At 37.4% G+C, this 26,206-nt stretch overlaps 1 long non-coding RNA gene across 2 annotated transcripts in view; it reads right to left on the minus strand.

The window, feature by feature from the left end:
• Positions 1–33: 33 nt before the first annotated feature.
• The window catches only part of LOC120302870, a 36,922-nt gene continuing 10,749 nt past the window's right edge, over positions 34–26,206 (minus strand). For both annotated transcript variants that reach the window (XR_005555247.1, XR_005555248.1), the window contains 2 exons: positions 23,995–24,132; positions 34–358 (listed from right to left, as the gene is read on the minus strand). This is a non-coding gene — a long non-coding RNA (uncharacterized LOC120302870). The remainder of the gene's footprint in view (positions 359–23,994; positions 24,133–26,206) is intronic.

The raw sequence follows: 26,206 nt of genomic DNA on the forward strand, positions 1-26,206 counted from the left end.
ACCAAAAGCCAATAATGCTATACTTTTGTTTGTTCACCAACAGGAAATTCTCTACAAACTACTTTAGACATTTTGGTGTCAACATTTTAGAACAAAGCTCTTTTTTCTAAAATATGGATTATAGCCAGACATTCAGTAGGATGCTTTATTGACCACATCTCATACTATAAATAAAGATATATATTTTCTCAAGATGGAAAAATGAAAGAAAGCAAAAAAAAGAAAAGAAAAAGAAGTTCATATTGACATTTTAGACCAGGATTTATCTCATAGACTCATACAAAGCTGCTTCAAATTTCTAGTGTGAAAACTTTTCCTGGCATTTCATTTCATCTGTTCTCTCTTGTCCGCCAACTTTCTAAAACAAGAAAGATAATTTCAAGGAGGCTTATATGTGGTCTTTTGCTATGAATCTGTACATACTTAATTGCTTCCGTATGTGATATGTTTGTATAATACTTATATTCATATCAGTTTAGCATTATCCTGTTGTGTGGTCTCCTCATCCATCACACCGTCTGTATAAACTGATATGTTTAAAGGCTTAAAAATTATGATGGAAGCAATGAAAGAATTGCAAAAAGAGTGTCATTCCAAGAGGTAAGGTGGTGAGGCAAGCCTTATTTATTAGAATAAATGATCCAATAAACATCTAGGCTTGTGACAGTTAAAGACAGTTGGTTAGAACTAGTAGTAATAATGATTTATGTTTAAGTTTATCCTTAGGCTGAAAAAAAAAGAATTCACAGGGAATAATTAAAGTTTGCCTTTGTTATGGAATATGAATTTTTCCAGAAATGTAATGAAACATATGTAGGGATGAACAGTGCCAGTCTTCTAATACTTTGAATCTTAGAATTTTTGGAAAAGAACATTTTTTACCTCTTATGAAACTCTCTAGGGAACAGAGGTATTGTTGCTGGACCACAAGCAACCAGAAAAGTCTATGCATGTTTACTTTGTAGTAAATATCAGTGGTTTCAATGGTTCTTAGTCTCAGTATGTTGAAGACATTTAGTCCTTTTGTTATTTATATTTTCAGGATAAGTATCTATCAAGCAGTTCAGGATCCTGATTTTTCATTAATGTAGAACAGTGGTTCTCAACCTGTGGGTCGGGACCCCATTTGGGGTCGAATGACCATTTCACAGAGGTCGCCAAACAACGCAGTCCACCATTTTTTCCCCCTTTTCTTTAGCTGTGCTACTCCCTTTTATTCTATTGGCTTTTGAAAGCCAATAGAATAGACTCTCTTGAATAGAGTCTAATTCTATTGGCTTTCAAAAGCCATTAGGAATTGTCCAGGCTGTCTCTGCCCTGCTGAGCCCGCCAAAAGTCCCATTCTGCAAACGGTGCTACACCAGTTGAGTAGTCCTCGACTTATGACCGGTTGAGTAGTCCTCGGCTTACGACCGGTTGGGGTCGTGGCATTAAAAAGGTTGAGAACCACTGATGTAGAAAGCCTCCATGGATAGATAAGAATGATAAGAAGAGTACAGGGGCAGTATACTTGTCCATCCTACTAAAAGCAGCAGCTTTAGTTTTTGTACCTCCATTTGTTTGCTTTTTATAACAATTTCTTTTATTGCCAAACCTTCAGAGAATATAAGTTAGATATCTATTGGGGAAAACAGGTCTCATCTTCAAATCAATATGGTATTTGTAAAATTACAAAATGATCCCAGAGACTGGATTGACTGTTAATAGAAGCCAATCATCTGGCATGCAATTTATAGAGGAAATACCTATAACCAGAGAAAGATTGGATTATCTTTCAGAAAGCAGAGATCACTTTTAGAAAACTAGCAAGGTAAGAAAGGAATTAGCAATTTAGCACCAATGTTTAGATTAAGAGGTGTCTGCTTATCTTGAGGCCATGTTTCTGATACCATCTCATTACAACTTGTATCCCCTAGCTCAGTGGCACGGGTGCCAGAGGGGCCACGCAAAGCCCTTTCTGTGGGCACACGTGGTTTCGCCCCAGTCTTAGGCCTTCAGCTGGGTTTTATAAAACTTTTTCGCTTTAGGCCTCCGCTGCCGTGTGCAAAAAAAAAAAAAAGGCTCAATCTGTCAATTTCAACTTCTCGCGGGAAAAAAAAAGATCTTGCAAAGTTGAAATTGATTAAACTTTTTAGTCCCACCCAGTCTGCCGTTACCACCACAGCCATGCCCACCCAATGGGCCACGCTCACCCAATTGGCCACGCCCAGCCAATGGGCCACACCCAGCCAATGGGCCACACCCACCAGGCACTCGACGATACATAAGTGGGTTTTGGGTTGCAGTTTGGGCACTCAGTCTCTAAAAGGTTCGCCATCACTGCCCTAGCTGGTATGGTCTAACAATGAGAACTGTGGCATAACACATCTGCAAAAATCTATTTCAGATCCTGAAATTCTAATCTGAAATCTCTCTGGGATGTCATAAGCCTGTAATTCTTCAATCATTTCTGGGCTCTGGGATATTAATTCTTACATTTTCAGTATTGTTATATCATCAAAATCTCAACATCTACTTATTAAAGCTGCTAAATTAAACTTCTTTCCCAAGGAAAGGGAGGAAGGAGATAATTGTGCAGTTTGCATTTTGGAACCAGTACTGAAAATACTATGCTTCAAAATTAGCATTTCTCCAAATTTTGCAATTTTTGCTGTTGCAAACCTTATTGTTATGAAAAATTGTAAAAATTAGTTATAATTAATATAATGTCTAAAAATGATAATATTAGGAAAAATGTTAGCATAAGATTACACATGAGGAGTCCTTGATGCTCAGAGAGTCGTTTTGGTAGTTTTCTTGCAGACATTTCATTATTAGGTAACGTCATCAGTGCTAGTCAGTGCTAAGATTATACATGACACAACACTGTAAATATCTGGATAAAAGTGGCCAAAAGGTCATACCTGTTTTACTATAAAGGTTTTTTTGGGGGGTGGGGTTGTTTTTTAAGTAGAAGAGCATTACAAATAGAAGATGAGAAATCAAGACAAAAGCAAAATGGAAAGATCTGAAAAAAATGAAGAACTAAAATGGTCAGATTTGTTCATCCTTATTAAGAAATAAATTCGATTCAGGTTGCTGGGATTTACCTTTCAATTTTAGTATTACAGAATCGGGTACCTAAAATTCTGTCTATATTCTGCTGCTCAATCTATATTTCATTTCAGCTCCCCTTATACTTCGACTAATGTCAGTAGAATCCCAGCTGGGTTAGAATAAAGGATTATTTTTCTATAGCTTTAAAGAAAACTGTGTACAAAAAAGCATATTATCAAGTGAAAAGAATATGCAAGTATGTTTTGTCTGGTAATTACTATAGGTTCTCATTTCTTTTTTAAATCTGTAATGTTCATCCACATGATGCACCTATTTCCTGATGTCAATGAAATGGAAAGAAACAAAGCAACTATTAACTATAATCTTTTTAATTAGATTTTTTTCAGTATTAACTATGATCTTTCCAGCTTGTACGTGTTTTCATAGCCCTCAGTAGAATGCAATACCGTTTGTCTCTTGCCTGTGGCGTCTGATTTAGCAGTGCAGCCAATGCTCTCATGTATTGTGATCATTGGTATGTTGTGTGAAATTCCATTTGTCTCCCCTCAAAAGGAGAATCACATCAATAAGCTATTTCATCATGCACCCCTGTCAAATCTAACCATCATTAGTACTGCATTTCAGAAAAGGACCAAGAACATAGATGTATTGGGGGGAAATGTGTTATAAAATGAAATATACACAGTAAGATAAATTCAACATTGAAAAAACAATCAGGGAGTGCTATTTATTTTGTATTAAAATAATCATAGCTTCTTGTGACATCTACAGTGCATTCAAGCATTCTAGTCATTTGTATGAGAATTGTCAGCTTTCTTACAGAGAGCATTGTTAGGCTGAAGAATTTTTTCATCCCTTTAAAAACTGCTGACTATTAGAAAAATTGACGGCTGCGGCAATTTTATTTTAAGATGTGTTTTGCACCATGCAATCCTATGTTTTGCTTTAGGAGAATCTCAACAGCCAATACTGATTTTAAATAGACTACAAAATAGATAACTATAGAAAATAGTTAAAGGTAGAGCTAGCTCAATGATAGGGTTTTTTTTTTTAAAAAAGGACATACAGTATATCTTTTATTAAATTATGGTTATATAGCCAATATGTTACTGTGTAACTATTTTCAAAATATATAGTGAATTGTTGTTGAAACACAAGATATTTTTTTTAGCAGTCAGATATTGTAAATCTTTTGATCATCATCATCATCATCATCATCATCATCATCATCATAGTAAAGTTGGAAGGGACCTTGGAGGTCATCAAGTCCAACCCCCTGCTCAGGCAGGTAACCCTATACCGTTTCAGACAAATGGCTGTCCAGTCTCTTCTTAAAAACTTCCAGTGTTGGAGCATTCACCGCTTCTGGAGGCAGGTTGTTCCACTGGTTAATTGTTCTAACTGTCAGGAAGTTTCTCCTTAGTTCTAGGTTGCTTATCTCTTTGGTTAGTTTCCACCCGTTGCTTCTTGTCCTGCCTTCAGGCGCTTTGGAAAATAGCTTGACTCCCTCTTCTTTGTGGCAGCCCCTGAGATATTGGAACACTGCTATCATGCCCCCCCTCGTCACTTCAGTCTAGGAATGTGAGAAAGGTATAGAGTAAATAACAGCATCACCATTGGATGTCTATGACAATTTAGAAATTATTAATAGGGACAATACCGTACACTTTATGCTGATATAGGTATTTTCTGGCCGGGTTTGTGTGGATAGCAGGTGGAATGAGCCCTGAGATCGAATATCAAACTATGTCGAAGCATTTATGAAGTGGAAGCTGAGAATCTACTCAACTGGCTGCTTAACACAAATAACTGCAAGGGAAGTAGAGTATATTATGACAGTCACTGACTGTTGAGCAATAAACTCCTAATTAGGGCAGGGCAGTACTGTAATCTGCCAGAGCTACCAAGAGGAGGCTTTGCTGGCTGTGAATACCAGCACTTTCTTTCCAAAGGGCATGCTGTATCAAGACACAATGCTCTCAAATCATTTGTTATAATGTCACTGCAGAGTGAGTCAGCATGACACAGACAGAGAAGGAATGAAGGAGTGCCAAAGGCCTAGCATGTGTAGGCTGTCAGACTGCTGGGCTAAGCAGGTTTTCCTTACACAAAGACAATAGGAATGCTTCAGTTTGGGGAATTAAAAAAAGGCATATTCCCAGGAGAGTATTGGAATATGGCTAAATTTAAAATTAATTCTTTTCAGGCATTTGTTTTAAAGTTAACCCCAAACCGATCCGAAAGGAGCCTGCACATCTCTGGTTAATTTATAAATAGTATAAATATAAGAGGACCTTGGTGCTCTCTGGGCTTGGTCGTTTTCTGACAGATGTTTTATAACCCAAACTAGGTAACATCATCAGTGCTGATGATACTTAGTTTGGGTAATGAAACATCTGCAAGAAAAAAAACAAGTCCAGAGAGCAGCAAGGACCTCTCATTTCAACCCTGAAATACAAACCTTCTCTTTTATCAGTATAAATATAATTTTGGATTTTCACAAATGAGAATAGCTTGTCCACATGAGTTTGTCACTGCAGGGCTGCATAATAATACCAATTATATAATTTTGTAAGTACCATATATAGATACTGCCCTATATCACAATGCACATCACTTAACCCATAGTGGCTTGTTTATGCTGGTCAGATGACTGTGTATTAAAAGTTAATTAATGAAAACTTCTGCCTATAACATCTATATGTACACACTTAACTTAGTCTGCAACAGCACTTTTCGATGGGCAGCTTTTACATTTGCTGATTTTTCCCAAACTCGTGCAATTCATTCTACCAATTTTTAAGGACAATCCAAAATTAGCTGTTCTCAATCTGTTTTTCCACAATTTTTATAAATGTCCTGCTGTCTTGTTCCAGATACAATTTGTTATTTATTATTATACTTTTATTGTAGGGGCAACCTTTCTATTTAAAAATTTTCCTTGCAACTGATTCTTGTGTCTTTCTTAAAAGTGGTCCTAAAGTTTGCAATATTAAAAAATAAAATAAAGAATTGCAATATTCTTTCTTTCACAAAGAAATATGGAAATGGAAATAAGGAACTTTGTATCATTTATGGTGGACATATGATAAAGCAAAGAAATATTGGAGTAGGATTCACATCTAAATAGAGAAGATTCTTAAAGTGAATATAAAGATAAAACCAGAGACTTTTCTTTTAGACCTAATGGATAAAGAAAAAAAATTGTAATGTTGTTATATATGCTGACGGCAGCAAAATTACTTTATGCACAAAAAATGGATGGACACCACGATTCCCACAATGAACGAATGACTACAAAAGTGGATGGAATTAGCAGAAATGGCTAAATTGACTGCTTTGATTAAAAAAAAACACAATTTTGTTTCTACTTGGAAACCACTTTTGGACTTTGTGCTTGAGGTGGAAAAAAATGAACCTTTGATTTTGGGTTTTGCTGATTAGTTAGGTTTGGTGTTATAGAAATGGCTAGTATATATTCTTATATATAAGTAAAACGTTGAAGTTTTATGTTCTTACTTTATTCTACTGCACCAAAAGAAATCGGAAGTCAATGCTGTTTTTCTCTTTTTCACCTTTACTCTACACTTTTTTCTCTTTCCCTTTTTCTCCCCTATTTTACCTTTATTTTTTTTTGTTTTTCTTTATATTTTTGTATTTTACCCTTTGATAAATTAATACAATTTTGAACCAGGAGAAAAAAGGAGTAATAAATAATCAGTAACAAATAAAGAGAGTCATAAATATGGTATGCCAATTAACAAGAAACGACTGAAAGAACAGGCAAAAATAAAGACTTGGGAGGAATTTGAGGAAAGGCTTTAGTGTGTTTAGTTTTGTCTTATGTATATATGGACTCGGTCATTGTAATGTGTAAAACATGCTTTGTAGCTTTAGCACAATGTATAAACTCAGCCACTTGTGGCTTATTCAGTCATAGTTTTGTCTAAATTTTTCCAGTGGGGATTGCCCTTAGTTTAGGTTCTTTTTTCCTCTCCTATACAGCAAAAGACTGATTTAGTAACCAAACAGCCACCTTCAGGTAATCTTTACATGACATAATATAGTCTGATTCCACAGGGCTGTTGCCGGTGACACTTTCTTAGTACAGAGTTCCAGTTTACTACTTTGAGGTGATTATTGGATGCTGCTCCTTCAAGGTTCTTCCGTACAGCTAGGTCCACATGCTTTCCTCTAGCCCTGGAATCATCAGAAAATATTTATTTGTCTATTTAAATCAGGGGTTCTCAACCTTGGCAACTTTAAGACTTGTGGACTTCAACTCCCAGAATTCCTCAACCAGCAAAGTTGAAGTCCACAAGTCTTAAAGTTGCCAAGGTTGAGAACCCCTGATTTAAATCATTAAATAAAATGATTTAAATAATTCATAAAGTGAGGAGGTGGTAACAGGCAGCAGAGAGAAGGTTTACTATAGTTCCTATTTTGCATCTGTGATTTTCTAAAAAGAAAAAAATGGTCCTAGTTTTCAGAAGCCATGTCAAAATAGATAAGATACTGGTGAGCTAACATCTTTGAATTATTTTAACTCTGTGGGATAGACTTTTATACATCCCAAGTCACTGAAAGAACTGGTAGATGTGATCTCAGATCTACTGATTGTGGTCTTGAGCAGGGGTCCCCAATCGTGGCCTGTTAGGAACCAGGCCACATAGCCGGATGTGAGAGACAGGCAAGCGAGGGAAATCAGTGGAAATTGTCTTCCACAAAACCAGTCCCTGGTACCAAAAAGGTTGGGGACCACTGGACTTGAGAACTTCTGGAGTACTTGGGATATTTTATCCATTTCTGGTCTCTACAACATAAGATGCCGAGGAACTGCAAAGAATGCAGAGAAGAACAGTGTAGATCAGGGGTTCTCAACCTTGGCAACTTTAAGACTTGTGGACTTCAACTCCCAGAATTCCTCAGCCAGCAAAGCTGGCTGAGGAATTCTAGAAATTGAAGTCCACAAGTCTTAAAGTTGCCAAGGTTGAGAACCCCTGGAGTAAATCAAGGATCTTCAAACTTGGCTCTTTTATGACTTGTGGACTTCAATTCCCAGAATTCCTCAGCCAGCATGCCTGGCTGAGGAATTCTGGGAATTGAAGTCCACAAGTCATAAAAGGGTCAAGTTTAAAGACCCCTGGTGTAGATGGGAAGAGCATTGGCAGCTAAATCATATGAAAAATGATTAAAGGAACTTAGTATGCTCAACCTAAAGAAGTGAAGGCTGATGAAGACATGTGATACCAATCTTCAAATACTTGAAGGGCTTCTAGGGAACAGGGCATTGCTTTCCAGCAAAACATGTGCTTGGTTTTTGGTGTCCCCCAGAATTAGTACCATACTATGGCTTCTGGGTTTGTTTGTTTTTAATCAGCAGTGTCTTGGCTCCTGTTTGGAATGATATGAGAAATATGACTTTTGAGCATTTATATTAAAAATAATGCAATGGGAAATTGATGCTGTTGAGTTTCTGGAAATGTGCCAACTTATTCTGACAAAAGGATCAAGATAAAATTGAAGGTAGTAGGAAAGCATGGTGTGTGTGTGACAGGAAATAAGGACACCAATTTCCCCTTTGATGAGTAGGTGCTTTGTGATTGGTTACACCTACCAGGTAGCCAATTTGCAAATGTGCAAGCTTTCCCTGGATAAATATTTTATGAGGTATCCACAAAACATGGTTGAAATTCTATAAGCACCTGCTGAAAGAAGCTTACCCACCCTGCTTAATGATTTATATTTTTTTATCCTCTCTTTCCTCTATGAATTCAAAGTGGTATACATTGAAGATTTTACCCTTACCACAACTCAGTGAAGGGGTTTGACAGAGAGCAACTACCTGGCCCAAAGACCTGTATTCTTACCAGACTTTTTGGAATGCAAATGGTTGGATTAAAAAACTATCAGACCATGTTCTGATGCTTGCCTGATATAAAAAGTTCTTGAAATTGAGACCAGAAAAATAGTTCTATTTTAATTGAAGGAAAGTCTTCATATTTTGAAGGTTTGAGAATCTTGTTGGCATTGTTCAAAGATTTCCCATCTTTTTGTGATGCTTGAGAGACCACAAGCAAAACCAGGATTCTCATAATGTTTAGTTGATTTGACCTATGATCAGACTTGTTCAAAATCAGTTGAGGGCTCCTATAGTCAAGAAATCTGCAGATTATCAGAGAAGAAAAAAAAATCTCTTCATGTGAAAAAAACTCTTTTATCACCAGATGACTACTGCAGGATAACTGCCTATATCTACTGTAGTCTATATGTTCATTTTACAAGGCCTTGAAATGCAAAAAATATTTGGCGACATAGTTAATAGAATTCAATAATTAAAAGTTTTAAGAATTCCTAACAGATAATTGTTTAGAGAACTATAATTGCCGCTATGTCAGTATTCTCTGCTGAAGCTGCACTAATTTAATTTATCAGAAATTAAAAATGTAACTAACAGTAGGCTAGATGCTGAAAATTAAGCAATAACTGTAAAAATTTTAAATTCAACATATACTATAGCAAACATGTCAAACTCGCAACATCACATGACGTTGCGCAATGTATCGGAGCTTTTTCGCCATTGCCGGCAATGGGGTGGGCACGGCTCCGGTATGATGAAACCGGCCCATAGGCCGGCAGTTTGACACCCCTGTACTATAGCATTTTATTTCTGTTGCCATGCTTTATCACTTGATGCTTCATGCTAAGCTTAGATTTGGCTTTTGCAAATGATTTCTTTAGCCTCTCCCATTCCCAGTCTGTACTAATACAGGGGTCTTCAAACTTGGCCTTTTTATGACTTGTGGACTTCAAACAGCGTGCCTGGCTGAGGAATTCTGGGAGTTGAAGTCCACAAGTCATAAAAGCACCAAATTTGAAGACTCCTGTACTAATATATAATTTATATAGGTTGTATCTTCCACTTTGAACTGATAACCTAATTAATTAGCCAAACAAAAACCAGTAAGATTTTTTTATAGATAATCCAACATTTTAAAAATCCTTTACTTGCCTAGGTTCTTACTACCAATCTTTAATGCAAAATAATGATTTGATAGTATAACTGTTTTTAAATATGGTTCAAATAGTATTGAATGTGGAGGCCTCAAGTTCCTTGCAGTATGACTTCTGAATTTTACATTGTTTTACACAATATAAAACAATATTGTTTTCTCCAGAAAAAATATTCCATGCTTGTACAGAGAGGAGCTAAAATTATTTCCCTCAGTGGAATTCAATTATATCATATAATTCTTGGGACCAGACCAACATAAATAACTTACACACTCTGACGCTGTTAAATGTTTTCACTTATGTTAAATATTTGAACTTATGCCAACATGTAGACATTTCCCTTATTACTGTGTTTTTTTTTTAAAAAAGGAAATCGGTAGACAGAAGACTCTTTGAGAACAAAAAATGTGATTAAGATGACTTTGAGCAAACTCTTGAAATTTATTATTAAACTTCCCCTATATAGTGTTATCTGGTTCAAGATGTGACCTGGAGTCCCAGAAATAGATTGATCTAGTTTGAGATCCAGACAAGTTTGAGGAAAACTGTGTATTGGGCTCTTTTCTTACTATGAGAAAACATGTTAATTCCATTCTCCCTCCCCGCCCCCCAACCAAATACCATTAAATTGCAGACACACTAGGTATTTATAAGAGCATGAATAATTAAGAAAGCCAGTTTGGTGCAGTGGTTAAGACACCAGACTAGAAACTGAAGGCTGTTTCGTCCCACCTTAAGCACACAGCCAGCTGGATGACCTTGGGCCAGGCACTCCCTTTCAGGATCAAGGCAAGGACAAGCTACTTCTGAAAGACTTTGTCAAAACTGCAGGCAGTCCCTAGAGTAAAAAAAACCTGACTCACCATAAATAAATGAAAAAATTAAAAATGAATCATTATATAGAATCAATACATGAGTGTCTGAGTTTCGTAGTTCCATTCAAAAACATTGTTGTTACAGATGGAATGTGATGTGATTTCATGTCCTTGGGGCTACCAATGAAAAAATTCAGACAAATTTGAGGGAATTTCCTACAAAGGAAAGAGATTTCCCTAATGCTTCTTGGATGCCCAGGAGCTTTTGTCTCCTTCACACACACTGGACCAGTTCAGTTAAGATAGCTCTTAAAGCACTCAGGAGGTCAGGCTGGATAACAATGAGATAAGCAAACAGCACAATTCAAAATCTCTCTCATCTTCGAATCACGGAATCAAATGTTCCCTTGCCGTCTCTACCTCACATTAATTAAAAATGGTGAAACAGCAACTTTTATTTTTAATAGGCAGCGCCGCACTTTGATACATGCCTGAGTTCCAGAGAAAACAATTTGATACATGCCTGAGTTCCAGAGAAAACAACAGGAGTAGCCCTTGATAGAAATCTAGAGTTGGAACAGAGCACGTTACCGTTTATCTATCTCAACCCACCTAGCTGAAAATGTATTACTCATTCAGGATTTGGACTTTGGCAAACTGTAATGCACACTCCTAGCACAGGCTTCCATACAGCCCTGTACCTGTATGGAAAAATGTACTTTGGACAGCAGAAATATATTCGAAAGAGCCTTTCCTGCAGATTTAACAAGTGTATGGATGTCTAATAGTCAAGCTCTAACGCATTTAGGGCAGAGGTCTCCAACCTTTTTGATTTGGTGGCCCGGAAAGGGAAGCAGGCACTGCTACATGCATGCACGCAAATGGGCTGTGTGTGAGCGCATGCACACACACAAATGGCCACATGTGAGTGCCTGCGCACATGCAAATGGGGTGGCGCGGGCGCAAGTGCTGCAAATGGAGTGGTGTTGGTGGGACGCTATGAGCGGCACTAGTGCCGGTGGGACATTCTGGGGCAGGATGGCACTAGCGCTAGCAGAATGCTCAGGGTGGCGCTAGTGCCGGTGGGATGCTCAGGGTGGGGCAGCGCTAGCGGCCTGGTGGCCAAGCAGCCGTGGCCTGGTAGTGGGTCATGGCCCACAGGTTGGAGACCCCTGATTTAGGGTATGAAAAGTTATGCCAACATTTTGTAGCGGACTGTAGCTGGTAAACAATTGACATCCAGTGCAGCTTTTTTGATACGGGCAACATATGTTGTTTATACTTTGATCCTTTCATTCACAATCCCTATGCCTTGCATTGAATAGCAGCCTTGCTGCTGCATTTTGCACCAATTATATTTTCTGGAGATTTTCGAGCATAGACCATGAGGACTATGCTGTAATAGTCAAGCATATCTCTCTCTCCCTCCCTCCCTCCCTCCCTCCCTCCCTCCCTCCCTCCCTCCCTCTCCAAGTTGGAATCTCTCGTTCCTCTTTCCAAAATGTATATTTAAAGAACATAAAAATATCATGTATAAAGAGGTCCTAAGGGTTAAAATACTGACAAATAGACAGTTTATCGGAATTTGATATACAAAGTTTAGTCCAATGTATTTTTTTTCTTAACTTAAGTAACATGGCTAATCAGAATGAACTTGACAAACAGATAATTTTAATAGTCAGACTTGCTTAGCCTGCAAGACAATGGTTTCTATAGTAATGAAGAAATTATATTTATGGAAAAACATTGTATGTGAGTGGGAGGAAAAAACGGTTATAAGTCCATTTTCAAGCAGTGACTTGCATTCAGAAGATTGGAAAACATACACTGCTGGTAAGAAATTTGTGGCATGAATAGAAAGAGGTAAACTAGAGGAAGGAAGGCCTGAAAAAGAACATCAAAACTGATGCACTCAGGCATTGCAAAATATAATCTATTTCTTTTTCTGAAATAAACCAAAGAACTGGAATAAGGCAGATATATTGCATAACCTTTGAAAGACAGGAACCTTTGTTTATATGTTGCATCAATATAATTGACTCATACTCTTGAAGATTAGTTGACCTCTGAAATTCCTTGCAAATACTAGGAAATATTATTTTTCTGCTCTAATTCTCAACATATGCTATTTTTATGTGACCAAAGTCAAGTACAGTGAAGGTTGAGTAATTTCCAAGTGCTTCAGAAAGTCTGTTTAAGATATAGCAATTTCAGCATAAAACACCAATAAGCTGAAAAATTTGAGTTCCTCAAGACTGCTGTCAAATGCCCAGTAACCCAGGAATATGTTCCACTTGAAGAAAATGAGACTAACTCCTGAGTGATTATACATCAATCAATCAATCAATCAGAATAGAGCTGGAAGATACCTTGGAGATCTTCTAGTCCAGGGGTTCTCAACCTTGGCAACTTTAAGACTTGTGGACTTCAACTCAGCTTTGGCTGAGGAATTCTGGGAGTTGAAGTCCACAAGTCTTAAAGTTGCCAAGGTTGAGAACCCCTGTTCTAGTCCAATCCTCTTCTCAAACAGGTGACCCTATACAATTTGAGACAAGTAGCTGTCTCAAACAGACACAGAAACCTTCTCCAAATTGTTACAATCTGGGTGGTGGTTTTCTATCATTCTGACCAGCCATAGAACTCTATCAAATAAGTGGGGTATAAATGTGTGTGATAAATATTTTGTGTACTTTGTGTGGTAAACAGTCAAATGATCTTGGGAGTATCTTGAAAGATAAAAAGGACAAGTATAGAAAGTGGAAAGAGGGGAACATAACTAAGTAAGAATATCAGCAAATAGCCCGAGCCTGCAAAGATGAAGTGAAGAAAGCCAAGGCTCAAAATGAACTAAGGCTTGCGACCAAAGTCAAAAATAACAAAAAAAGCTTCTTTCAACATGTAAAAAACAAGAAAAAAGTGAAGGAAATGATTGGTCCATTAGTGGGTGGAAGTGGCAAGAAGGTGACAAGCAACAGGGAGAAAGCAGAACTATTTAACTCGTTTTTTGCAACTGTCTTTACACAAAGGGAAAAAACAGACCAACCTATCAAAAATAGTGCCATAAAAAACAAAATAGAAACACAAGTTAAGATAGGCAAGAAAATGGTAAGGGAGCATCTGTCCAGCCTAGATGAGTTTAAATCACCAGGACCAGATGGATTACACCCCAGAGTTCTCAAGGAACTGGCAGATATGATATCGGAGCCACTGAACTATATTTTTCAAAGATCCTGGAACACAGGGGAACTACCAGAGGACTGGAAAAGAGCTGATGTAGTTCCCATCCTCAAAAAAGGACAAAAAATGGATCCAGGAAATTACAGACCTATCAGCCTGACCTCAATACCTGGGAAGATCCTGGAAAAGATAATCAAACAACGAATCAACGAACACCTAGAGGCAAACAAAGTCATTACTAAAAGCCAACACGGGTTTGTCAAAAATAGATCATGCCAGACAAATCTTATTGCATTCTTTGACCAACTGACAAAATTAGTGGATCAGAGGAATGCTGTGGACATAATTTACTTGGACTTCAGTAAGGCATTTGATAAAGTAGATCACAACCTACTACTTGACAAGATAGAAAAATGTGGGGTAGACAGAACCACCACCAGATGGATCCGTAGCTGGCTGACCGGCCGTACTCAGCGAGTGGTCCTCAATGGAACTGCATCTATATGGAGGGAAGTGTGTAGTGGGGTGCCCCAGGGCTCTGTTCTGGGCCCAGTACTCTTCAACATCTTCATCAACGATTTGGATGAAGGGATAGATGGGAACTCATCAAATTTGCAGACGACACCAAGCTGGCAGGAATAGCCAACACTCCAGAAGACAGGCTTAAGATACAGAAGGATCTGGACAGACTTGAACACTGGGCACTAACTAACAAAATGAAATTCAATGGTGAAAAAAGCAAGGTTCTACATTAGGCAAGAAAAACCAAATGCACAAGTACAGCATAGGTGGCACCATGCTCAATAGTAGTAACTGTGAGAGGGACCTCGGAGTCCTAGTAGACAATCACCTAAATATGAGCCAGCAGTGTGCTGCAGCTGCAAAAAGGCCAACACAGTGCTAGGCTGCATTAACAGAGGGATAGAATCAAGATCACGTGAAGTATTAATACCACTCTTTAATGCCTTGGTAAGGCCACACTTGGAATACTGCATCCAGTTTTGGTCACCACGATGTAAAAAAGATGTTGAGACTCTAGAAAGAGTACAGAGAAGAGCAACAAAGATGATTAGGGGACTGGAGGCTAAAACATATAAGGAACGGTTGCTAGAATTGGGTATGTCTAGTTTAACGAAGAGAAGGACACGGGGGGACATGATAGCAGTATTCCAATATCTCAGGGGCTGCCATAAAGAAGAGGGAATTAAGCTATTTTCCAAAGCACCTGAAGGCAGGACAAGAAGCAACGGGTGGAAACTAATCAAGGAGAGAAGCAACCTAGAACTAAGGATAAACTTCCTGACAGTGAGAACAATTAATCAGTGGAACAGCCTGCCTCCAGAAGCAGTAAATGCTCCAACACTGGAAGTTTTTAAGAAGAGACTGGACAGCCATTTGTCCAAAATGGTATAGGGTTTCCTGCCTGAGCAGGGGGTTGGATTAGATGACCTCCAAGGTCCCTTCCAACTTTACTACTATTACTATTACTAGTAAAGTTGCTGGGTGAAGCTAAATGGCAACATCATTAATATACATATTTGGAGAGGAGAGCATCAGGATTGTAGGCTAAATTTGGAAGTAAAGCAAACAAAAGCTGGCAAGAAACAGCATGGACATTGTGGGGTCCTTGGTGCTCTCTGAGCTTGGTTGTTTTTTTGTAGACATTTCATCAGTGCACTGATGAGGTTAGCTAGCTGGGTAATGAAATGTCTGCAAGAAAACAACCAAGCTCAGAGAGCACCACAGACCCCAGGATTTAACCCTGAGCTACAAATATTCTCCTCTATTGGTAGTGTGAACATTTTTATGCAATCAAGAATTGAACTCTACTCAGAAAGAACTTCCTCTTTTTTCTAGGAGGTTATATCTGAAATGACCCAGAGAATTTTTCCAGACAAAAGCAAATACAAATTACATAGATAAATGACTTTAGTAAAGTGATATCAGGCATAATGTAATATTTTCAGTTACTCACCCAGAACATAAGACTACTTGGTGCTATGCTTTGAAAGAAAAAGAAGGAACAAGCTGGTAACAAGTTTCTAGGCCCAAACAAGTTATAAAGCAAACTATATGTGCAGTATTACACACTTGTACAGATATATCTCTTTTACTGATGGGGAATATAGAGTCTGTCATTTGACCTAATAAATAGATCTTGATTTGTAGCCATATGCTACAGATCAAGATAAATCTATATTTTAAGTGCACATGAATTAAGGTCTATTCTAGGAAGATTCTCCCTTTTTTTGGCTTGGTACTCTGAACACCACTTACTGGCTAAATTTAGCTATCTTTTCATTTTCCACAAGGCCCCTCACGTAGCTTGTCCTGGGAAAATGCAAGGATGTCTAGATACAGCCAGCCCATATTACTCAGAGCACTGTCCCTGTGATTCGGTAAATTTGGTTACAAAGGTCTCTTTGTGCACAGACTAGACCCCTGGCTTCTCTGAAAGTGTTCCTGGCTGAGCAGCACTCTTACGACCTGACCCTGTTCCAGAACAGACAGGAGAAGAATTCTCTTTATTGGTAGGCATTCAGATTTGTTGAGTTCACAAGAGACATTGAACCACAATCAAATCCGTCATATTTTTGTCTAGTTTGCTATATGATCCAAATGTATAGTTTGTACATCATTTGGATGCAAAAAATTGGCTTCCTCCCAAAAACCATAGTTACCATAAGAACCCAGCCATTATTCAGATATTTATTGGTAGCAATCATGCAATTACAGGTTGAATTGGATCCTGCTTTGTTTCTAGAGCCAACTAAGAGGTCCTGATTCTCACAAATTTCTTAAGATCAACCCTTGGTCAGAGACAAAAATCTAACAATTAATGCATAAAAATCCGACAGTACATTTACTGATTGAACCTCAGATGTGGATGTAATCATATGCGAGTGCTGTTGGCATTTCCCAGAAAGCCTTATCAGTTATACTGTAAAATACTGTAGATCAGTGATGGCGAACCTTTTAGAGACCGAGTGCCCAAACTGCAACACAAAACCCACTTATGCATCGTCAGGTGCCGGGTGGGTGTGGCCCATTGGCTGGGCGTGGCCCATTGGCTGGGCGTGGCTGCGGTGGTAAAGGCAGACTGGGTGGGACTAAAAAGTTCAATCAATCCCAACTTTGCAAGATTTTTTTTCCCGCGAGAAGTTGAAATTGACTGATTGATTGAACCTTTTTTTTTTTTGCGCACAGCGGTGGAGGCCTAAAGTGAAAAGGTTTTATAAAACCCAGCTGAAGGCCTAGGACTGGGGTGACAGCACATGCCATAGGTTCACCACCACTACTGTAGATCATCCATTCATTCAGGTTAAGGTGCTAGCCTAGAAACCAGGAGACTGAGCGTTCTAGACCCGCCTTAGGCATGAATGACAGTTGGGTACTTTGAGCCAGTCACTCTCTCTCAACCCAACCACCTCATAGGTTTGCTATGGACAAAATAGGAGAAGAAATGAAGAAAAGGTATGTTTGCAGTTTTGAATTACTTGTAAATTAATAAAGGCAGGATTAAAATCTAATATATAAAATAAATAAATGTGCTTTGATTGGTAGCATTAAATAGTCTTCCTGCCCTGTGCCTCGGGAGGCAAGCTAACTTGCCAAGAGTTGGTTGGGTTCTTAGCACATGCTCAGCAAAAAGTCAGTTACTAGTGATATTACTATGCCCTCTCTCACCCTTTCTCCAAGATTTCATACTTAGCACTTTTCCCAAACCTAAATGGCCACCATCTTGGATCCCTCTATCTTTACCCAAACCAGGGAAGGATTGCTTTAGAGCTGTAGAGATCTGGATTCAATACAAAGCACAATGGCCCAGAGGCTTCATTGTTGGCACGTAATTTTCTTATCCAGCTCCAATTGCTTTACTGATTCTTCTATTCCCATAAATAAGTTTGCTAATTTTCCTTTATGCCTGGAATTGGGAATATCCTCGTTTTTTTCTATTATATGCCTCCTCCAAAATCACTGTTCCTTAGAATAGGGGTCCCCAACACCGGTCTGTGGACCAGTACCGGGCCGCGGCATGCCAGCAATTGGTCCGCACAAATAAGCAAAGCGAGATTCAGGCAGCACACAAAACCACGCACCCTCCAGTCTGTGGAAAAACCTCTCTCCACAGAACCGGTCCCTGTGGCCAAAAGGTTGAGGACCTCTGCCTTACAACATCTTAGATTATAATGTGGGTTCTATAATTCAGTGTACTAAGCCAAAACACAAGTAACTGAAATAATTACGTATTTCTTGTTTTGGCACATTTTCTCTCTTTCTCTTCCATGACTTTTTAAATTATAAGACCCTTGGAGTAGCAACTGCTCTATCTATTTTTTTTTAAATAAAGAGACAGGTAAACAGAAGTGTTATATAAATACCAGCACCCAAAGAGATTCTTTTGAAATGTTAGACTTTTATTCTGCATGCTTTGTGAGTATTCCTATCTACATTTTACTTTTACAACACTATTGAGAAGTCATTCTGAAAGTGTCTGATCAAAGGTCACCCAGGGAATTGTAGCAAAGAGGGAGCCAACTAGCATAGTGTGCAGCAATTAAAAGAGGATTTTTTTTAAAAAATTGAATAATTTATCACTCAAACCCAGTTAGTGAAACTAGAAGGCATCAGTAAGCGAGAATGAAATAGCAGATAATATCATTTTAACTCTGTTTGTAAAAAAGTTGTGAGTTAATAAAAGAAAACTTGTGAGGAAATATGCTGCTGAATAATATATGGCTAGAATAAATGCATTGTAGAACTTTCAGTTCCACTTCTGTTGAACTATGTTTAAATAATGCTTCAGAATTATTAAACTTTTGGGAATAATTCAGGGAAAGAAAGTGATGGTTTACTTAAACACAATGTATCCTTATTTCCAGCCTCTTATAAATCTTGCCTTCGGGTTATTTGTTATAAAAAGGAATAAAACATTGTAATTTAATTCTATCTTCTTCCTAGCACGAAGTGAAAAATAGCTGTGTTTTATTAAAGTCACACTACAATTCAATTTATAAACATTTAAATAGAAAGATAAGAGTTAATTAGAAAAATGATAGAAATATGTATTTGAATAGGGTGCAGGGATTGATAGCATTTCTCCATTACTGGCAATTCCTGAGCTGGTTGTAAGCAATTGGACAGAGTGCAATTATGATGCCTATAAGCTGAGGGTATGTATGGGTTTTAAAAAAAGAAAATCCTTGTGTATTTGGATTATTTGAGGGAAAAGTTGGGAAAAGTTGTTAGCAAATTTTAAAAGCAAAATTGATTGCATTGTTATATATCCATGCTGTCCGATGGGTCTAGAGTCGATTACAGTTTATATACAGTAGCAAAAAGTGTATATTTCAGAACACACAAGAAAATTATTGTTGTTTGTTGATAACTAAACTAAACTAAAACTAAAAGAGCAGGCTTTCCAAAAACAGAGTTGAAAGGCTTTGTAAGAAATGAATTAGAAATAATTATAATGTCATTTAGTAAACTACAGAATGATGAAAACTATCATCCTAATAGGAATTTTGGATTTTTTTTTTTAAATGGCCAACTAGTTTGCTTTTTGTTTAAGACATAACCTATAAACTGAAGAGCAATTTCTCTCTATTCATACATCCAGGAAATAATATTCTTTGAACATAAATTAGCATTCCTTCTTATTCATTATAAAAGCAAAGTTGAGCTATCCCAATAGTGTTTATATTCTACTGGATGTAGGTTTCAGGATGTAGGTTGCTATTTTTTCTAACAAAATGTACACGTGCATTGCATGATATATAAAAAGTACTTTTTTTGAAAGAAAAGGTATTATAAATATTTATCAGGAGGAGGCATGCTTTCAAAGTGACTTGAAGAAAATACTTTGAACTTTCTATGAGTGCCAACACTGCTATACGTTAAAGCAGCCTATCCCTTTTCAGACAAATCTGAAAAAGATACTATTGTTTTAAGAGTCACTTGAGTCATCGCTGTAAAACAGTCACCTCTTTTTTCCAGGTGATTTCATTAGGAGTGCTGCTTCTGTATTATGTTCAGAGCATGCCCAGCCATAATAATTTAGAATTTCAAAGGTTGTATTGGCTTAGTTTTAAACAAGTTTTCAATGTGGAGTCTTTCTGGCAAAGAGAGAAAAAAAAAACCCAGCACATCTAAGAAATACAACTTTCTAGTGTTGCCAACTTTGCAACTTAGCCATACAGACAGGGCAAAGTTAGGACATTAACACAATCTATAAAAATAATAGCATTCCGAATCTTCTTTGGTACCAAATTCTCTTCCAAGAGACAAATAAAAAGAAACAATGTTTTATATTATTGAAATCCCCTTCAATATTTATTATTAGAAAGAACATTATTTTTGTCATGAAATCAAAGCAATATATAGCAGGATGCCCAGTTCAGCTGCATTCGAAGAACTTGCACATCAGCTAAACACACCTAGCGTGTGCCTTTGCCTAATATATTTACTTGTGGATAAACCAAGAATTCTAGGTGCCAAAATGTACCCCAAAAATTGAGTTTCGCTTAGCCATGAATGAGCATCCTCACAAAGTAAACATGGTAATAAATACCCATATTTTCCTTAAATATTCATGTATAAGCCCATCCCCATTAAGCAGTCCCTTGAACTTTTAACTAAAATATCATAAAAAATGTGGATCAGCTTATCTGCCAGATACATTTTTCACAATATTTTGTTTAAAAATTCAAGGGCAGTTTATCCACAGACAACAGTCCTAAGCTTGGCCACTTTTAGTTTCAGTTACATTTTTTTTATACTTACTATGTTGTACAAACCCAACAATATTTGGCTAGTTTATGCTTTGATATATTGTCTGAATCCAGAAAATGGGTTAATTCAGAATCCAAGTTAAGCATGTGTGGGAATGCAGCTTCTATCTTCTTCACACCACCCAGACCAATGATATATTGATATTTCAGACCTACCCTAAAATCAAATTTATATGCTGTTGTAAAACTGCTCTCAATTCTAGAGGCACAGAATACAGCTACACTGATTTAAAACATAACAGTGATTGTATGGCACCAGACCTTTATACTAATATCCAATGTCAACATACGGAATGAGTCTAGTGTGTGTGATTTTCCTTCTCCTAACTCCATGTATACAATGTGTTTGTAAAAGCTTTCTGAAACATCTGTTTTGGAGCAGAAAAAGTACGATTGGTCTGTAACACTTAAAAAACTGTATCTGTATTTAACATTTGAAAAAACTTGATTGCAAATATTCCTTCGTTCTTTTAATGATTGTAGCCCTCCTAGAGAATTTTTTTCTTTAGTTGTAGTCAACGGCCAATTTTGTTTCCAAAAATTTCTCCCCAATTATTTTTTTTTCTCTTATCTTGTAGAAACCTTGCATTGTTGCCAGGTTACAAAAATCTGTTTTCCTGTCTGCCTCTTTGATGGTTCAGTAATTCTCTGCTACATTTACTGCCAAACAACCACCGAATACCTACCCCTATTTAACAATCCTGAATGTCAAAGGACTTTGCACAGAATGAAAGATTTTTGAATTTTGCATTAAGATTTTTTCTTCTTCTTAAGGCATAATCTTAGTAGCCATGGGTGTCTTTTCTGGGCCTGGAAACTAAACAGGGTTGGGCCTGGCTAGAATTTAAATAGGAAATCTCTAGGAAATACCAGAGTGTTAGTAGGCTAGTTGAAAGTTGAAAAACATCCCCAAAGGGAGCAGTGGCCAGCCACTTCAGGTCTGTTGTTAAGAAAACTGCATGGCCACGTTGATGGTCACCAGAAGTCAAGCCTGACATGAAAAAAAAGGCTTTACTCTTTTTACTCATAACTTTTAACTTGGCTTTCATTTTTGACATAATGTAAAGAGTTTCTCATTTGGGCAAATCAGTCTTTTTTAAAAACAAACAAACAAACAAACATTGATCAATATGATAAGGGCTGTTTGTTTTTTCAAATTCCTATAACGCTTTGAGCAAATCCAGCAATTTGTTTGACAGTACAAACCCAACTTGTATGATGTATTTTAATCAAATGTTTTCATAATCAGATTTTAATTTGAAGAGCCTTGACAAAGAACATATTCCAGGCATTTGGGGCTTCACCACTTCTGTTTTGATCCTCAGCGTTGTCAGAAACATCAGCCCCTCTGTGAGGCCCTAGAGCTGCCTTTCCCATTTCAGCACCCCCAGAAGTGTAAGCTTCCTAAATTCCTAGCCAGTATGCTCAATGTAGATTCTCCTGTGTTTACAACAGACCTGAAAGTGCTGGAACCAGAAGTCTGCATGGATCCACAGGGAATAGGCACAGGGCCATGACTGAACTTATTTGTGTCAAATGTTGGGATGCAAGCAATGGTGTCACCTGGGTGGCAATATTACTGTATGCATGTCATTCTTTCATAGCACTATAGTTTGGCATACATGCGGCTGTGCATGTGTGATCTAAATCTACATTAGATTTTCTATCTGCAAGTGAATTCTACCAATAAATCAGCATATACAGACAATTCACTCAGATTCCGACGTGGGCAACTGATCCCTTATGACTACTTTATAACTCTATCGATTACCTTCCATCAAACTAGCAAGCTATAAAGAAAGTGGAAGTCCAGCCTACAAATTTTGCAGTACCATAATGGTATCTTTTTTTACATCATATTGCATATGTGTTCTTATGTATTAAATTGATTTTGATACTTCCTAATAAACAGCACAATGAAAAAAGAATTATAGAAATAAGGAGACTCTGTGGAGACTCTAGAAAGAGTACAGAGAAGGGCAACAAAGATGATTAGGGGACTGGAGGCTAAAACATAAAAAGAACAATTGCTGGAATTGGGTATGTCTAGTTTAATGAAGAGAAGGACGAAGGGTGACATGATAGCAATGTTCCAATATCTCAGGGGTTGCCACAAAGAAGAAGCTATTCTCCAGAGCACCTGAAGGCAGGACAAGAAGCAACAGATGGAAACTAATCAATGAGAGAACCAACCTAGAATTAAGGAGAAATTTCCTGGTTAGAACAATTAATCAGTGGAACAACCTGCCTCCAGAAGTTGTGAATGCTTCAACACTGAAAATTTTTAAGAAGAGACTGGACAACCATTTGTCAGAAATGGCATAGGGTTGCCTGCCTGAGCAGGGGGTTGGACTAGATGACCTCCAAGGTCCCTTCCAACTCTATTATTATTATTATTATTATTATTATTATTATTATTATTATTATTGACTATTGAGAAAATTGACTGAATTTGAAAATCGTCTAATTCATAATATTTATTTAGGAACAATTTATATGTGAAATATAGATAAGTAACTGGATAAGTAAAAGACTATATGATGCTATAAGTCAAGGACATGCTATGCTATGTCCTTGACTTACGACTACAATTGGGACCAGAATTTCCATTGCTAAGTAAGGCAGTTGTTCAGTTCGTTGTGCCCAAATTTAACTTTTTTACCATGTTGTTAAGCCAAAGAACACTCCCACCAAGTCATTAGTATATAAACAGAAAGCAAACCTGTCTGCCTTTTAGCACTGATGATGTTATCTAGTTGAGTAATGAAATGTCTGCAAGAAAACAGCCAAGCTCAGAGAGCACTAAGGACTCCGCATAGGTATTATTTATAACATTTTTCCAATATATTGCTTTTTATTTAGAATTTTTCTTTCTTTTCTTTTCCTTCTATTAATTTCAATTGTGTTAACCAAATGTTTTTAAGTTCTCTTTGGGAACTGCTTTCTGAAATTCCAACAAGCAAAGCACAATACAATGCACCAGGATATTAAAGCCTTTTATTGCAACCTTTACTATTTTGATGATCTTCAGTTGTCTATTTGTGTTCCACTAGTACCCTTAAATTATGACACCAAGGCATGGAGGCAAAATGGCCAAAGGTAGTGGTACAGTTGAAGGTGATATTGTAGAACCAACTTACCTTCACATTGTTCCAGACTATCAGCTCTTTTCCATGATCTTGAGTGTGACCTGGGCTGCTTACATAGAGAGGAAGAGATTTTCCCCAACCGTATTCAGGAAGAAGAAGGCTTTTGTCTTTAGGAGATGAGTCAGAATTCTGGAAAGAAAAGGAGCACAAAGGTATATCAAGGTGTAAGTTTTTCCTCCAAAGTCATATTTGATGGAATTTGGAATTTTTAAATACTGTCCGGACATACTTAAAATTAACTTCTGAGTCCATTATTCAAAAATACTTTTCAATATGTCCAATGTTAATGTATTCGTTCTGTCTTTGTAAGTTTAAGTTTTCTTTTCTTTTAATCTTTAGTTCCTTCTGGTTCCCTCTAGTGTCCAACCTTCAGAGTCCTATCCTGTCATGTTTTTTTTTTAAAAAAAAAAAAATTCAAAACACAAGCATTTCCCCATGGGATTCTTTCTTTCACACTTTGGCTGTTTGCATTATTTTTAAGAAATGTTTTGTCCTAAACTTATACTTAAAACATCTTTTGCTGAGGACTGAAGAATATTCACTCAGTGTTCAAATTTATCAAATCAAAGCTTCTTATTATCTGAAAAGCAATTAACAAGCCATTTCAAAAAGTGTTTAGAAAAGGAAATATGCAAGCCCAATGTCCTTTTAAAGCAGTGGTTCTCAACCTTTTTAATGCCGCGACCCCCCAACCGGTCGTAAGTTGAGGACTACTCGACCTGTCGTAAGTCGAGGACTACTCAACTGGTGCAGCACTGTTTGCAGAATGGGAATTTTGGCGGGCTCAGCAGGGCAGAGACAGCCTGGACAATTCCTATTGGCTTTTGAAAGCCAATAGAATTAGACTCTATTCAAGAGAGTCTATTGTATTGGCTTTCAAAAGCCAATAGAATAAAAGGGAGTAGCACAGCTAAGGAAAAGGTGGAAAAAAATGGCGGACTGCGTTGTTTGGCGACCTCCGTGAAATGGTCGTTCAACCCCAAATGGGGTCCCGACCCACAGGTTGAGAACCACTGTTTTAAAGTCACTGACTGTATTTTGAGCAAGACTGCTATTTCCTCATCTCCCAGAGCTCTAAACCCACCAAAGACTGCTGTCTTGCAGTCTCCTCAAAAGGACCAACTTTCTAGAGCACTTGAGGGCAATCTCAGGTCCTCTCCTTGTCTGGAGAGCAAATATGATGAGCTAGTTTTCATACTCAGTAGCTCTTCATTCTACCACAGTGGTCATCAGTTTGCCATTTCTTCCTCGGAAGTCCCTCATTTTTCACAATTTTTGTTATTTTAGTATGTGGTTATATTTACCGGTATTTTAGAACAGGGGTGTCAAGCTGCCAGCCTGCAGGCCAGATGCATCATGGTGAAACCACACCCACTCCATTGCTGGCAATGGAAAAAAAATAGTGATACATCGCAACACATCCCGTGATGTTGTGAGTTTAGAACGTGTCTGTTCTCTGTTTTATATTTGTACTTAATCCAAATAATCTTTGGCACCATATTTTAAAATAAATATGACTTATGGTGGAGCTTCCCATCAAGATGTAAAGTTGTATAGTTGCTATCCTTTGTTCTGTTTATGCAAACTCTAGATCCCAGAAGTATGAATAAGAATGAGAACATATAATTTATCCATAAACTTCATGACAATAGCACAATGTTTTCTAGAAATTAAGAAAGTTACAATAGCTAGTTACAGTAATATTTAGCAAATGTTCAGTCAAAGTATAGTAAATTATATAGTAGAACACAATAGTGTTGAACTTGGAAGACTCTAAACAATTTAGACTGAGAACAGTTAATTTAAAGAATGGAAGATGATGGATTCCTATTATTATCTCTTATAAATATATGAGTGGTGAGAATGAGGATAGGTTTAACAGTAGGAGAGCAACAAAAACCGATTTTGGAAAACAAGCTAATTTCACTGCAGAGAATATTATTTCCATGAATAATTATCAACACCTGTGAATATTCCTGTTCTTTATAGAGTGCTTTGTGGGAAAAGATGCCTGATTTTCTGTAAATATACCAAGATACCTGCAGCTCATGAAGGGAGCAATTTTGCAATCTCCTCTGAGCAAAGTATCAAATTGGATAAACAAATGTTCTAGAAAAGTACTTGGATTGCTTTCCCAATGGAAGTAGTGTGACTGTAGAAAAATGACTGGCACGGCTCTCCAGAATTCCCACCAAGGTGAAAA

Source organism: Crotalus tigris, unplaced genomic scaffold (assembly GCF_016545835.1).
Source record: "Crotalus tigris isolate CLP2741 ecotype Arizona unplaced genomic scaffold, ASM1654583v1 scf7180000024439.5362192, whole genome shotgun sequence".
In the NCBI taxonomy this organism is placed as follows: Eukaryota; Metazoa; Chordata; class Lepidosauria; order Squamata; family Viperidae; genus Crotalus; species Crotalus tigris.